This window comes from Nicotiana tabacum, chromosome 19 (genome assembly GCF_000715075.1).
Source record: "Nicotiana tabacum cultivar K326 chromosome 19, ASM71507v2, whole genome shotgun sequence".
Lineage (NCBI taxonomy): Eukaryota > Viridiplantae > Streptophyta > Magnoliopsida > Solanales > Solanaceae > Nicotiana > Nicotiana tabacum.
In genome coordinates, this window is record NC_134098.1 from 89,217,226 (window position 1) to 89,234,934 (window position 17,709).

The following is a 17,709-nucleotide window of genomic DNA, read 5'->3' on the forward strand; positions in this document are numbered from 1 at the left end:
AGCCTATCTTGCAAAGGAAACTGCACATTTTTGTTCTTATTATTTTGAGAGTAACGTGCCATGTTCTAGGAATAGGCCCAATAGGCACACGGTCGAATGTGTGAATGATCCATTATGTCCACCAATGTCCATATTCAATCAACCGGGCCGATGTTCTAAGGATGTTAGAAAGAGAAGTTTGAGTGATATGGAGTACAAGTCAGCTACACTTCATGTGTTGCTAAATTGTCCCGAAGTTGTACCATTTCTCAAGTAAGTATTGATTTATTAGTTATCAAAATATAAAATTTACTGTGACTACATATTGATGTAACTACTAAAAATATTTGATATGTCACAGTCACTTCGTGGGTCAATTTGGCTATGATGCTGTATATACGAGATTTGATACGTGGTTCAAACAGTTTGTAAGTGTGTGTGTATATATATATGTGACTACATATTGATGCAACTACTAAAAATATTTGATATGTCACAGTCACTTCGTGGGTCAATTTGGCTATGATGCTGTATATACGAGATTTGATACATGGTTCAAACAGTTTGTAAGTGTATATATATATATATATTTGTAAGTGTATATATATATATATATATATATGTAGTGAATGTATAAAAATTGATTCATAAGTTGTGCTAACTTATGAATTTTTTTAACTCTATGTAGGTAAATAATCCAAATAATGGTGTAAATCAATATTTAAAAGATATATCTTGGGGACCTGGGCTTCAGGTCACAACAATGTCTAAGTACGTAGTGAATGGTTATAAGTTTCATACAGAGGATTGCTCTAAAAATAAAAATAGCAACAACAGCTGGGTGTGGGTTCAAGGTGGTGATGGCAACCAAGTTGGAGATATTGATTATTATAGTGTGGTCAAAGAAATATTACAACTAAAATATACATGTTGGCCATATAAGAAATTGATACTCTTTAGATGCAAGTGGTTTGACCCAAATCCAACAAGAGGTACAAGAGTACACAACCAATACAACATAATTGAGGTTAATCATACGAGGGAGTATGATCGCTATGATCCTTTCATAATTGCACATAACATTAGGCAAGTGTATTATGCTCCTTATCCATTGCGGCGGAATAAGTCCGATTGGTGGGTTGTAATAAAAACCAAGCCTGTAGGTAGGGTGGAAGTCGAGAATGTGTTAGATGTTGCATATCAAAACGATATCTCCAATGTTCACCAAATAGTGGACGATCAGTTAGAAAATGATTTGGAACATCCTGAACGCATATTGGAAGAAGTTGATATAAATGAAGTAACAATTATAGAAAATGAGGACGAAAAATAAAAAATCAACTGATGAAGCTCAAACAAGTGAGGACGAAGAATTCTCGAACGAGGAACAATACGTCGATGAGGATTAAAAAGTTGGTTTTTTAAAGCACTCTCGTTTTATAGCTAGTTTCTTATATGTTTCAATCTAAATGTGTATTATATTATGCAGATGGCAGGCAAGGGTCAAGGTAACAATGACCCTACTAGTTCTCGGGGTCGAGAAAAGGGTAGGAAGGGAAAGAGGAGGGTAGAAAATAATACTCCCTCTTGTCCACCCTTTTCAGAGATGCCTATGTCTTATCCTCCACCACACGGCTATACTGAGCTGCCACAGCATCACGAGCCGTACACCTTCATTCAGACACCCAGTCTTCCATCACAGGGCCATAGGACTATACGTCTGACATACAGTCCAGCTGCCTCACAGCCATCTGCATCACATCCCTACATATCACAGCCACATGGATCGCATCCACCCATGTCACAGCCACTCGGGTCACAGCCATCGGTATCACATCCACTTGGGTCGCATCCAGCTATGTCGCAGTCACAGGGATCGCAACCATCTTCATCATCGACTCTATCTATTGCAGGCCTTCGCCTGCGAGGCATTAGCTCTGGCCCACCTACACCGTCTTCACATGCCTCTGATACACATGCTTCGGATGGTGATGACGAGGTAGTGCATTATGATCGATATGGCAGGATCATCATAGTCCCTGAGGGTGATGGGTAAGTGTTATTCATTATTTTTGCGTCTATTGATTTGTAACATTTTTACTAAGATATTAATGTATTTTTATTGTTAAATTGCAGGTTCAGGCCGGGTAATAAGACTACAAGGATAATCACCAATGCCTTTATGATGGCCCTTATGCGACTTGGACTGATTGCCCATTCTCACTGAAGGAGTAAATTTTCAATCAATTTAAGGTATAAATGTTCTTTTAAACAGTTTAATAATTTATATTTATGATGTTTCCATCTAATATTTAACTTTTGAAATACAGATCAAGTGTGTATGGGAAGACCGCACTATAAATTTTCATCATAAAACTCGCAAGAGATTGGCGGATGCTTTCTCGGATGCTAGAAAGAAGAACAAGAGGCCTGGCTGGTTACTTGAGAATTTGTGGAATGATTTGCAAAGGCAATGGCTTACCGCAGAGTTCTTAGAGAGGAGCGAAAAAGGAAAGAAAGCCCGTGCATCTAAGAAGGGAGGCTCCTTGCACACTGGAGGTGCGATCAGCCTAGGACAATAAAAAGAAGATTGGTACGTAATTGCTTAAATTATTTTACTTTTCTAAGTATATCTATTCGGTTTATTAACTAAATTAATTTGTTTTCAGGAAAAGAAGTATGGGCGTTCAATGAGTCATGATGAGCTATTCAAGGAGACACATATTGTGACGAAGAAGAAAGAGGGTGATCAAGATAGGTGGGTCGAGGACCGGGCCTCGACTGCATATGTAAGCTTTCAATTTTCTTTAAGTATTATAATTTACTTTTATAAAAATTTTGAAATAATGATTTAATTTAAAATAATATAGGGTCGCTACCAAAGTAATGTGGAGGAATTCATCCGTAGTCATCCAGCTGGTGAATCGGGTGAGCCAACCCAACCTTCGGACGAGAATGCTGAAAGAATATGGTTGGAGTTTGTTGGCGGTCCAAAATGGGGGAAGGTATACGGACTTCCTACTAAAAACTTCCATCGCTATAAGTGTGAAATGCGAGGAATAGGGACTTCCTCGCAAGGCGAGCAACTTAATAGGGAGAGCCTCTCCGCTATGCGGGAGACAGTGACAAAGCTCACATCAGAGCTAGAAGCGGCCAAGGAAAGAGAAAAGCTTAGAGATGCTCAATTCCTTGGCATGCAAGCTCAGATCAGAACTCTCCTATCTAGTGGAGCTTTTTTGTTGCCCCGATCTCGTGAGTCATCTCCAGAGGGTCGACCTCCACGTGATCGTTCCTCCCGTCCTGCTCGTGATCGTTCATCCCGTTCTCCCCGTGATCGTGCTTCCCGTCCTCCACAAGACCGTTCTCTATATCGTCTTATAAATGAAAGTTCATCAGACGGTGATGATGATGTTGTAGAAAACACCCCTTGATTTTTATATACTTTGAACTAGACAAATAGAACCAGTTTTGAACTAGTTGTAATTAGTTTTAACTTGGTTTTGAATTTTTATGTTCAATTGAACTTTAATTTGTTAGTTTTAAAGTATTTATTGAATGTTTTGGTTGTTGTTGTTGTGTTATTGTTGTTGTTGTTGTTGTTGTTGTGTTGTTGTATTGGTATGCTGGCAGGTGGTGTAGCTGCCAAAACAGGCATTTTATACCAAAATTAAACCTAGAAAAACCGACCAAAGTTGGTCGGTTTTTAATAAAAAAAATAAATTATTCCAAAATACCGACCAACGTTGGTCGGTTAATGAACATTGAATTCCCAGAATTCAACATTACCAACCAACTTTGGTCGGTATTTTGCTTTCATTGTTGAGATTACTAACCATAGTTGGTCGGTAATGTTTAATTTTAATTATTTTTAAAAAATATATATTTTCAATTACCGACCAAAGTTGGTCGGTTTTTTTAATTTTAATAATTAATAAAAAAATATAATTTAGTTAAACCGACCAACTTTGGTCGGTAATTAAATTAATAAAATATGTTTCCGACCAAAGTTGGTCGGTAAGTAATTAAACTTGTCAGATGGTCGTTTTAATATACCGACCAAAGTTGGTCGGTCATCAAAACACCGTCCACACTGTAATGGTCGCGTTTTGGTCGGTAATTTGCCATAACCGACCAACGTTGGTCGGTTTTTTTGATCGATTTTTAGCGAATTTCTAGTAGTGTCAGTTGGAAGATTTTTCATATGAAAGAAGTGGCAGCTGAGAGAGTTTGCTTGCTATATTGGGCACCGATATCTCGGTTGAAACGGGCACCGCCGGGGGTGTTTGTGGCCCTGTTAGTACCGGCGTAATCTACTGCATGGATTTCAGGGGTGAATATTGCAAGGATAATTAGTAGAGAAGCAAGGAAGGAAATCATTTTAGCCATGTTTTGTTCCAAGATAGAAGTGATACGGTCTCTAAGAAGACAATCACTTATATATATAGTTTTTCCATATACTCTAAAATAGTGATGCTGGACTAAGTCAGTTGAGTATTGCCCAAAAACAAAAACAAAAACAAAAAAAAGGGATGAAAGAAAGAGACCAAGTCAGTTGAGTGTGATAAGAGGCTTTCCTTCATTATCCTATTTAATTTCTTCCCTGCAGTTTTAGCTACTTTTTCTTTAAGACTTTGTTTTTAGAAAGATCACATTTGCAAATCAATTGTGTTTCGATGATATGTTAATACTTAATATAATATAGACATAAGTTCTTAATATAAAAAATGGGAAAATGTGAATTCTAAATTTTATTTTATTTTAATTTATTATTGGTCTGTTAAGTTTTTCACACATCCATCAAAAATATTATTTATTAATATTAATCATAAGAGTTACTTGATTAAGTTACCCTTTATCATTCCTCAATATGAGTAATATAACTTTTAATGGACCTTTAAGAAAACTAAATAGATCATTTATTTGGAAAGAGGGTAAATTAGAAAAAAACAATGACCAGAATGTTTCTTGATTTCTAAAGTGACTAATTTATATCAAATAAGATGGTATGGAAAGAAGAGGCTTGCTTCAGGCTCTGGTAAACATTAGGCATAGAATTTGATCTTGAACGTCCAGTCACCGGTGAATATGTCAATCTCTTTAATTTTAAAGATTATGTTGCTAAAAGCCGCCTACTATGATAAACGAAAATTTCCAACTAGTTTTATTATAGTCGGTCAAGTCGGGCTTTCATGCCGCGAGGATGTAACTTCTAATAATCTATTACACACCTTGCTTGAAAATGCACTTACTCAAATGGTTATTGTAATAACCCGATTTTTTTTTTTGTATACCTATTAGTTGTGAAATATGGAGAGTTAATTTTATTTATAATTATTAGGTCAAATACTAAGCTAGTGAAAGTAAATTTATTATAATAAATAAGATAGTGTATTAAATAAGTGGCTAGTGGCTTATTTTGTAACTGTGCTTAAGACTATTATGGAAAAAGGAGTGGGCCAAGCCCATTCTCTTAAAATGTGCTGCCACGTTTGACCTAGGGATTTAAAAGGGAAAAATACCAGTTATGTCCATTTATAAGTAGCTTATTACAAAAATTAGTCAATTCATAAAATATTATCAATATTAGCCAACTAGCTATTTGTAGCCAAAAAAGGTCAAATTTTTGCTTTTTTTTTAGTGGGTGTTATTAGAATAGATTGGGTACATCTTAGGGAGCTTGAATCTCAGTTTTGGGATGATTTGGTGGAGTTTTGAGGTAGTTTGAATTGAGAATTCAAAGTAGAAGATGAACATGAAAAAATGATAAGTGTATCACACATGTATCATGTTTGTATCCAATGTGTATCACATGTATATCCACATATACCCGCGTGTGAGATACATGAAGAAATCCAAATCAGTCCAAATCACCTCCAATCTTCCTCAAATCTTGTATATTGACTCATCTAAATGATTTCAATGAATCTCAACCATACCCATTGAAAAAAGCCCTTTTTTTGCTTTGACTTTTGGAATCTTGTATATATATATTTTTGTATTTCATCATCTTATTTGTTACCTCGTCCATGAAATTTTCTTTCCGTCTTGCATCTAATGTTGCTAATCACGCTTAAAAATATGGAAGGAGATCTTTGTGTATGATTCTTGGAGAGAAAGAACCTTATTTATTTGAGTTTTAAATTTTTATATGTATTTGGCTAGTTTTAGTAAATCTGTGATTAATGGCTAGAGGTTGGTAAGTTGAAACTTTTTTGGGACAAGATTCCCGATTTAAAATAGAGAAATTTTCAGAAACAACTATTGTTCAGTGGCTATTAACTTCCTATGGCTACCATATACATAATTCCTTCCTATAGCTACTATTTAGTTATTACGGTAGTGTATTCGTTGTATTCGCGCTGCTGTATTCATGAATACAGCAGTAAAAAGCGCCTAAAATCAGGGCAGTCCATCTGCACGCGCATGTATTCACATGTATTCGCGCTGCTGTATTCATGAATACAGCAATAAAAAGCTCCTAAAATCAGGGCAGTCCAGCAGTACGCGCATGTATTCACATGTATTCGCTGTATTCATGAATACAGTAACGACAATCAGCTTAAAAATAGGTATGTCCAGCTGTCTAATAACGTAAATAATATCAATTAGCGTGATACACTCCTAATATAACTCAACAAAATCAATTCTAACATGCCTCATTATCAACCCAATTAATTAGAATTATTTTTCAATTGTATATAACTTTTATATTTAGTATGTTCGCTATTTTATATTCAGTGTATTCAAATAAATTTGTATTAACAATATGTTAGTTATTCCCGATACATGTTATTACTTCTGTATTTAATATATTTCATTGATTGTATTCAATATATTTCTATTTGTATTCAATGTAATTTACTGTTTTTCATTGTATTTTAAAATTAAATGTATTCACTGTTTATATATATATTTTTAAAATATTTTATTTAGTGTATTTCAATGTTTATATCTTGTATTCATGCATGAATACATGCATATTCAGTTGTATTAAAAAAAATACAAACCTTCAAAATACATAAATACAAGCAAAATATAATGAAATTTTCAAAATTTCGGACATGTAGGATTTATAAACCACTGTATCGTTCTTTTTCGGCCAAATACATCGATAGTCCCTAAAGTCGTTTCATTTCAACACTTTAACTAACTCTTTAATGTGCCAATTAAACACTAAAATTTCAACCCATATTAAAACAAAAGCGCGTGTGTGCAAGCGCTGTCCATGTGTAATTTCAGCCCAATAAATGTACGCCATGTGGATCTGTTGTCCACGTAATTTACCTGGGTACCAAGTTCACCCGTCACAAAATTATTATATCTAATAACTAATAACCCATCCCCATTTTTTACCTCTATCAGTCCGTAAAAAAAAAGAAAAATCTTAACCCGACGATTTTTCATCGGTTGAATCGCTTGTTCATACTACCAAATCCATTGGCTTTCATTCGTTTGTCTTCCTTTTGATACTGGTAAGCAACATTTGTTGTTTATCCTTAGTTATTTGTTGTTTATTTTGGGTGCATGTTAGTAACTGGGGAGTGAAATGCCAGACCCAAATTTCTTCTTTTTTGACGAATCTTTAGACGTGCCTTTATTTTTTCGTGTTTCGTCTTTGTCAATGTAAGGTAAAGTATGTCTGGGGACACATTTATTCTTCTACACTTTCATCATGGTGGAACCTTTACCGATCCTCCAGACACAAAATATGTCACCAATATTGAGGTGAACGAATTTTCTATTGATCAGGATCGTTTTTCCCTTTTTGAATTTGGTTATTATACAAGGGGGCTGGGGTACCACACTATTAGTTTTTTTATGGGTTATGTCTTTAACCATAATAGTAAAGAATTTGTATTGGTAGAAAATGACGAACAATTATATAATATTGGTTGCCACTGTACTGACGAGGAATTAAATGTGTATGTTTTACATGTTATTGATGAGGTTGTTGAGACATTTGTCCCAACTGGCTATTTATGTGGGCCAAAAATTCATGAAGATAGTAGTGACTCATTAAATAAGTCATCTAGGGCAACAAATGAAGGTGGTCCAGATAATATAAATACAGAACAACCTCTTGAAGAGCCTCCACTTGAAGAGTCACAGGCTGGTGTTTCTGTTGATGATTTTTCTGCTAAAGAACTAACTGCTGCTGAAGAACCAACTATAGAAGATGTTATTGCCGAGGAAGATGATTATGTTGTTGCAGAAGATGATGTTATAGGTGGTGAAGAAGGGGTTGAATCAGATGTGGCTAGTAGTGAGTCTGATGTAGATGAAATTCCCGATGAGAACGATAGTGAGGTTGATGAAGAGTTGAGAGTCATAAGAAATGATAGGAGAAATAAAAAGAAGGCCAGCAGAAGAAAGAAACAACCTGAAACTGTTGGAGTACCAATAGTAGAAGCTTAAATTGATAGAGATTTTGAAGATATATGGGTGAACAAACGACAAAAATATGTTGGCAGATTAGGAGGTGATGAGGAATTCATAGATAGTTCAGATGATGGAAGTGATGACGCTAGTGAAGAGCTAGATGTGGACTTTGAGCCAGGTGCTGACATTCCAAGTAGAAGGAAGAGCACAAAGGTTAGATATGACCCAAACTGTGTAGTTTCAATATTTGAATTGAGCATAATATTTGAGAATGCTAAGGTATTTAAGAAGGCAGTGACTGATTATGCAGTTGAGTACAAGGTTCAATTGAAGCTTAGACCCAATGAGAAGCATAGAGTAAGGGTAAGGTGTAAACATAAAAGATGCAGATGGGAGTTATTTGCTAGTATTGATAGGGATTCTAATGACTTTATGGTGAAAAAATACTACCCTATTCACAAGTGTCAACTATTGAACACAAACAAGTTGTGCAATTCCAAGTATATTGCTAACAAATTCAAAAAGAGCTAACCGCTGCACCTTATATAAAGATCTGGAAAATTCAGGAACTTGTTATAGAGAATTTGGGATTGTATGTAAGAAGAACAATTACTTATAGGGCCAAACAAATAGTTCTTAGAAAGTTTATGGGGGATTGGAAGTTGGAGTTTACTAGACTTTGGGACTATGCTAATAGTATTAAAGAAACAAATTCTGGTAACTCTTGTTGGGTAGAAATTGACAGAGAATCAGAGTCTAGTAAGAACTTGTTTAAGTACTTTTATGTTTGTTTTGATGCCTTGGAGAAAGGTTGGCTAGAATGTTGCAGGAAGATCATTAGCTTTGATGGGTGATTTCTAAAAGGACATTGCAAGGGTGAATTATTAGTTGCTGTAGGAAGAAATGGGAACCAATAGATGTTTTCTATTGCATGGGTTATTGTACACCATGAGACCAAATATTCACGGAGCTGGTTCATTGGACACTTAATGGAAGATCTGCAGCTGGGATATGGTCAAGCTTTAACAGTTATGTCAGACATGCAGAAAGTAAATATTTTGCTATTCTTGCTTATTAAAAGTAATACCTTTCTTTGTTTTAATTTCTAATGTTTTATTCTGCCTATATTTTTATGTAGGGATTTTTGGCAGCTGTGAAGGACTTGCTTCCTGATGCAGAAGTCAGGATGTGTTCAAGGCACATATGATCCAATTGGTTAAAGAAATAGAGGGGTGAAGAAAGAAGAAAGCAATTCTGGAAGGTTTCAAAGGCAAGCTATGTGTTTAAATACAACAAAGAAGTTGAGAACATGAGGAGACTCGGCTCACAGAATATATGTGAAGACATGATGAAGTATCCAAGGGAGGAATGGTGCAGTGCTTTCTTCCAAGAACATTCCAGGCGTGACATAGTATATGAGACTTTTAATTCATGGATATTGGTTGTTAGGCAGAAGAGTATTATTACCATGCTAGAAGAAATTAGGCATAAGATCATGGCTAGAAATGTTGATATGATTAAGTTTGCTGAGACATGGATTTAAGATATATCACTTATGGCTAGGCTAATATTAGAAGAGAGCAAGGAGTTAACTAGACAATGCATAGTTATATGGAATGGTCGGGATGGATTTGAAATCAAACAGAAAGAGTTAAGGTTTGTAGTAAATACTACATTCAAGACTTGCACTTGTAGGTTGTGGAAATTAAGGGGCATCCGATGTGAACATGCATTGTATGCATATTATTACTTACAGCAAGATCCAGATGAACATGTGGAGCACTGGTACAAAAATGATAAATTTCTACATGCTTATGGGCACTTCATTCAGCCAATTCCTAACTTAGAAATGTGGCCATTGAGCAACAATCCTCCAATTGAACCACCAGCACCAAAGCCAATGCCAGGCAGACCCCAAAAGAATAGAAGAAAGGCCAAGAATGAACCAGCAAAAAAAGGGACAAGCTGTCCAAAAAAAGGAGTTAAAATGACTTGTTCACAATGTCATCAACTTGGCCACAACAAAAAAAGATGTTCAATAAGGGTATGAACTTCACTGCATTTTCTTGAAATTTCATTGCATGTTAACTTCACTGCATTTTCTTTAACTTCACTGTATTTTCTGTAACTTCACTACATATTCACTGAATTTTTTTTTATTTTAGAGTGGCCCTAGAGAGTCTTCAGCTACTGATGGAAGGGGCAGAGGAATGGGCAATGCTATACTAACTGGTGCAACTGCTAGGGAAAGTGAAAATGGTGCCCAAACAAGTGTAGTGACCAGAGGAAGTGGCAATGGTACCCAAACAAGTGAAGTGACTGGAGGAAGTGGCAATGGTACCCAAACAAGTGCAACTACTGTAGGAAGTGGCAATGGTACCCAAACAAGTGCAACTACTTGTCACGACCCAAAATCTCCAACCTGTCGTGATGGCGCCTATCTCGATACTAGGCAAACCGATAATCTCAATAAACCAAAACTTCTCTTTAAGGTTGAAAATATAATATTTAAATACAATACAAAATTCCACAAATACTAATACGAACACTCCCCAAACCTAGTGTCACTGAGTACATGAACATCTAATATGATTACAAGTCTGGAAAATATGGTCCACAACAGTCTGAGACCAAATACTGTAAATAAGAAGATAGGGAAGGAGAGACAAGGTCTGCGAAACACGGCAGCTACCTCAAAATCTCCTGAAAATCAATTGCGCAAAATGATCAACACCCGCTATGTTCGGGAACACCTGGATCTACACACGAAGTGCAGGGAATAGTATGAGTACAACCAACTCAGCAAGTAATAATAATAACTAAGGAACTGAAGATAATGACGAGCCACACAGTTATATTTCACTTTCAGTAATTCCAGCAAAGAATAGACATGCTTCCAAATCCGGCAGTTTAAGTCAAGTCAATTTTATACAGTTCAAGTTCATGTAATCCGGATATAAAATCTATCAGAGATTTCACAACAATAACAGATAGCAACTAAGTGCATCAACAAATGAAAAGCAAACTCTCAGGATCACTCACTGGGCTCCCAGCCCTCAACACTCACTGGGCTCCCAGCCCTCAACACTCACACTTAATGGGTACCCGCGCTCACTGGGGGTGTACAGACTCCGGAGGGGCTTCTACAGCCCAAGCGCTATAATCTGCACGGACAAATCATGTGTTGCACAAATAACTCACGTGCCATAATATAAATATCTGGATCCGCACGGCCAACTCACGTGCTGCACGGCCAACTCATGTGCTATAGTATTATACAAGGATCCGCACGGTCAACTCATGTGTTGCATGACCAACTCACGTGCTATAGTATAATATCTCACAATCAGGCCCTCGGCCTCACTCAGTCATAAAGCTCTCCAGTCTCTCGGGCTTAAAAAAATCATAAAAATTAGTCCAAACAACAATGGTATGATACGTCAATAAAGAACAATAGAGACTGAGATAAAATAATCAAGTAAGCTGTGACTGAGTACAAAACAATAATTTAAACAGATAATTCAACATGTACACGACCTATGTGGGTCCCAACAATACCAATATATAGCCTAAACATGGTTTCTAGCAAGACTTATAGTCAGGTTTCCATAACACATAGAGATCACATAACTATCAATGAGTTGTTCAGCTTTACAGTTTTCACGGGTCGGACCAAGTCACAATCCCCTCGGTGCACGCCCACACGCCCGTCATCTAGTATGTGCGTCACCTCCAAAGTAATCTCATGATAACAATTTCCGAGGTTTCATACCCTCACGACCAGATTTAAAATTATTACTTACCTCAGAGTGTAAAATTCTTTACTCCACTATGCCCTTGCCTCGCAAATCGGCCTTTGAATGCCTCGAATCTAGTCACAATTAATTCGTTTCGGTCAATAAAATTTATTGGAATTAATTCCACAAGAAAATACTAATTTTTCATAAAAATCCGAAATTTAGCTCAAAAATTACCCGTGGGGTCCACGCCTCGGAACCCGACAAAAGTTATAAAATCTGACAACCCATTCAATTACGAGTTCAACCATACTAATTTCACTCAAATCCGACTCTGAATCGGTGTTCAACTCCCAAAAATTTATTTTATGAAATTTCTACAATTTTCCCAAATTTCCATCTCAAAATACTGATTACATGATGAAAACAATGATATATTCATGTATGTTAACCAAATCTGAGTTAGAATCACTTACCCTGATGGATTTCTTGAAAAACACACGAAATATCGTCTCAAACCGAGCTCCCAAGGTCCAAAAATAAAATAATAATCTAAGCCTCGGTTATATAGCCCATTCTCTGAACTCACCATGTGCGGTCCACGAAATTCCAAGCGCGGCCGTGCCTCCCAGGTCCTGCGGTCGCGAAAAAATGGTGCAGCCGCATTTTTTGGTGGTTGTACTGCCAGACTTTAGTATTTTGGCCATACCTTTCTCTACATATGTCCAAATGATGACTTCTTTACATTTATGGAAACTAGACACGAAGGACTACAACTTTCATTTTTGAATCATCTCAAAATTCCTTGTAGATCAAAAGATATAAGCTCCCAAAGTCGGACCGACGAATCTGCAAAACTTCCTCGAGCGTGGCCACGGACAGAATTGTGCGGTCCGCGGAATTCCAAGCGCGACCATGAAATTCTGCTACGGTCCGTACTCTTATGTGTGGTCCGCGCCCCTCCTTCGCCTCAACACACAAAAATATGCGGTCCGCACCCCCAAATGTGCCAGAACAATATTAGAGTGCCGAAATGCCCGGACTCGCTCAAAACTCACCCCAAAACTCATCCGGAACCTCTTGGACACAAACCATATATGAATTTCACACATAAAACATGCTACGGACCTGCTCGCGCACTCAAAACACTGAAAGAGGTCGTCTTGATCCGATATTTACCATAGCCAAACTCCCAAGTTTCTTAACTTTATAAATCTCTCAACCAATGATCCAAAATATACGCAAGCACCTCAGGACCTCAACCAAATATACCAACACGTTCCATAACATAACACAAACCTACTCGAGCCCTCAAATCACATCAAATAATGTTAAAACCACGAATCACACCTCAATTCAAGCCTAATGAACTTTGAACTTTCAAATTCTATCTCTTGTGCCGAAATACATCAAATCAATCCGGAATGACTTTAAAATTTTCACACAAGTCATAAATAACATAACGAAGCTATTCAAATTTCCAGAATCGAATTCCAACCTCAATATCAAAAAGTCAACCCCCGGTCAAACTTTCCAAAATTCAACTTTTGACATTTCAAGCCTAATTCCACTACGGACCTCCAAATAATTTTCCGTACACGCTCCTAAGTTCAAAATTACCATACAGAGTTATTGCAATCATCAGAATTAAATTCTGAGATCGTTAACACATAAGTCAATATCCGATCAACTATTTTAACTTAAGCTTCCAACATGAAAATTCATTCTTCCAAGCTAACTCTGAAATACCTTAAAATCAAAACCAACAATTCACACAAGTCATAATACCTCATAGGAAGTTATTCAAGACTTCAAATAGTTGGAAGAAACGTAAATGCTCAAAATGACCAGTTGGGTCGTTACACTACTGGAGGAAAGGGCAAGGGAATAGGCAGAGGAAAGGCAAGTAGTACGTCAATTAGACGTACCAGGGATGTATTCCGAGATGCTATTCCTCAAACTGCTCCCAGAGAAATGGGTATAATACCAAGAGGAAGAGGAACTTCGACTGGTGTGAAAAGGGGTTCTTAAACTGGATCTTCACTTGCTACTGGAGAAAAAAGGCCAAGACATGTTGGATTTGGATGCTACACTAACCCGTAGACTGGAAGAACAGTCCTCAATGTAAGTACAATTTATAAATTTAGTTCTGTTACTCTTTGACTTTTCCCTATCTAATATTACAGACTTTACACATTTTTAGCCGGGTACTACTAGTGAAAGGATTATCAACCATGGGAGTAGGTTGAGTAGTACCACAAATGTGTAGCCAAGTGATGGAATTAGGCTACCAGGACTAAGATGGAATGGAGGAGATGCAATTACTACTTCCCAACTTCAGCAAATGAGTGCAAGTCGAAGAAATAAAGTTGGACAACCCACAAATCAACAACCACCACAAAAAAGTTGCAACATAAGTGATCATGGATAACTTTGCCAAGAAATAGTTTCAGTGACTTGAATTTTATAGTTGACAGTCTTTAGTTTACAACAATTTGTACTGTAATAGAAATATGGATTCTATAGTGACTTGGATTGCAGCAAGTAGTTTTTAGTGACTTGCCGAGAACCTACTGTATTTTGTTGAACCTCATTTTGCCATTATGGTTTGACTACTTGTAATGTGCTGCAGTTTTTCACATTTATAGAACTTATTTGAATTATGTGATTTTATTCCCTTTTATTATTATGTTTGAAGTTATTATCTATGGTTACAAAATGTGTCTTGCAAGTTATTTACAACTTGTACAACACGCTATGAGTAGGTTATATCTTGAATTTTCTATTAAAATTTTGTGATGTTTGGATTACACAATCCCAGTTTGTTACCAATTTCTTACCATTTGGTTGCATTACTAGAATCAATAGGCACAAAACATGCATGGTGTTACCAGCTTCTACAATAGGCACCAAATGAAAATTCCAACAACTATTTCTTAGAACCAATTCGACCAAAATATGATTCAAACATTGTAAATTACATCAACAACTAAATATACTGTAAACATCCTATAACAACTTGTTACACAAATTACACAAACACATCCAAACAACAAAAGACAGAAACCACCAAAAAACTCTCAAACACTAAGAACACTAACAACAATCCTCATTTTTGCACTAACAACCACCTTCAGCCACTTTCGAATTATGTTGGCATCAACAATTGCAAGAACAACAGTACAACCAAATAGTTAGAGCAATTAGTAGTACAATAAATAACAACTTTTTCCTACATTGTCTAGCTCGTTCCCTTTCTTGATCAAAGGCCTTGACTCTCTTCAACAAACCCCAAATAACTTTATTTTCTTGGTCAGGAAATACCTCCTAAAATCATCTAAAGTAGTTACATCCTCCTTTGTCCTTTAAAACATATCCAACTAAATTAATTTTAAAAACTGCAGATTCGTACCAATATTAAGATCAAAGAAATAGAAAAGATTATCGAAATATATACTTACTACGCCATTTTTGCATACACAATACCTTCTGTCTGGGTTTACCAAACTCCATGAGATTTTTAACACAAATGCCTGACCACATCGGCACGAATCAGTCCTCTCTGAATTTTTAGTCATTGGCAAGCAACAGACTGAGGGAGAGAAGATGTGAAGAAAGCTTCAACTGAAATCGAAGAAGGATGACGGTGGTCTTTCAAATTGGAGAAAAAACTTTCAATTTTACTAGAGAAATTCGGATTGAAGAAAAGGAATTAGGGCTTGGAGAAGAAGAAGAAATGGGAAAAGGGGGTAATATAACGCGGGGTTTAGGATTTTTACCGTTGAAATAGTCCAGTCAGACTATATTTTTACATTCATGCGCTCATTATATGTGATTCACACGCGAAGTTCCTTGAGGGATTTTAGTATTTAAGTGGCACATTAAAGGGTTGGTTAAAGTATTTAAATGGAACAGACTAAAGAAGTAGTAGAGTGGAAAGTGGTCTCAACTTTAGGGGGTTGTCGATGTATTTGATCTTCTTTTTCTATTCTATACTCTATGATTATTATTTCGGGACATAAATATTAGTAAACTAGATTATATTAAATATTCAGTTTAGATTGAGATATTGGGATATGTTTGTACCTTTAAAAATATGATACTTAATAGGTAGAATATTAAGATTTAGTTCTAAGTTTGAAAGTTAGGGATATTGAAATTTGACCCCGACTAGTATTGTTGACATCGATAATTAATATTTTTCATAGATTGAGGTCATTGGAGCCCGTTTGGTTGGTGTTATGGGCATAACAATATTGAGAGACTTGTCGTAGCGAGGTAAGAGAGACTTTAAGTTTTGATTCTTGCTTTTTCAAAATCCGTTTTGAAAGTATGTTTTGTCTGCCTGGTCCATGTGTTCGGACGAGCGTGCGCTTGACAGAATCGGTGGTCTTTGACCATCCGCAAATAAATATTATTTTGTAAAAAGCTAAAATTACTTAATAAGTGATTTGTGGTGTGGTGTGATATGGCATAGCCTCGTGCTATGGCGTTGGGGTGTTAGAAATTATTTCCTCACTGTCATAATATATTTGGGGCATTGTGTATGATGCCGTGATAGATTTGGGGCATTTTGTGTATGTTGTCGTGGACTCGTTAGGGTGTTTGGTTAATTTACTGCACTATCGTTTATGACAAGTCCTTAGTGTATATTGTGCTGAGATATATAGTGTTGTTGTTGAATAATTATTTGGATGATTTAGAGTAAAGTATATGGTGAAAGAATTTCGGTGCATATTATTTTTGTGCTTATTGTGTGTTTGTATTTTCTAACACTCGTTCCAGAGGTATTCAGATTGGCGGGTCGAGGATCTTACTAGATTATATTTATGTATAACTCACACCTTACATGCATGTCTATGAATGTACTATTGGTGAAGACAGAGCTAGTAGCTAACGAGTTCGCTAGAGTTGATTCAGTTATTGAGGCAAGCCGCCGCATTGTTGGTAGAGGCAGCCAAAAGAGTCTTTATCCTTTATTTATATGATGTCTTTTATAATTCTCTTAGATGCTCCATGGTCTAGTATGAGATTTGGGCTAGAGTTTTAATTTAATATTTTGAGATATTAATTGTCCGTAATTAGTTATCAGATTATTTGGATACTCATATAATTAATCAAATGCTCAAATTAATGGCTAAGGTATGAAAGTATGGTTCGTCTGGTAGGTGGTGTTAGTTGGGTTCCAATCACGTCGGCGGGGTAGTTTGGAACGTGACAATTATATTATTTTATCTTCTCATTTCAAGATCAGGTCTTAAAGCTCATCGCACCTGAGTTCAAGACGGTTTTGGGGTTGTGGAATCAAGTCATCAAATTAAGACTTGTTATAAAAAACTATTTAAACAAATAGAGGGGGCTCGACGGTGTTGGTGGTCTAAAGCCAAAAATATTAAGAGGCCGGCCTCTTAAACTTATTTAATAAATTTCATACAATAATGAGATAGAAAAGAACCTGTCTTTTAATCTATGGATCAATCAAACATGACAAAATAAAATAGATAATATGAAAAAACTGAGTCAAAATTAGAAAGTCAAGCGTCAGAAAACATAAAAAAAATGAATATACATAGATGAAAAATAAGAATTGAAGATCTAACTGAGTATACATAAA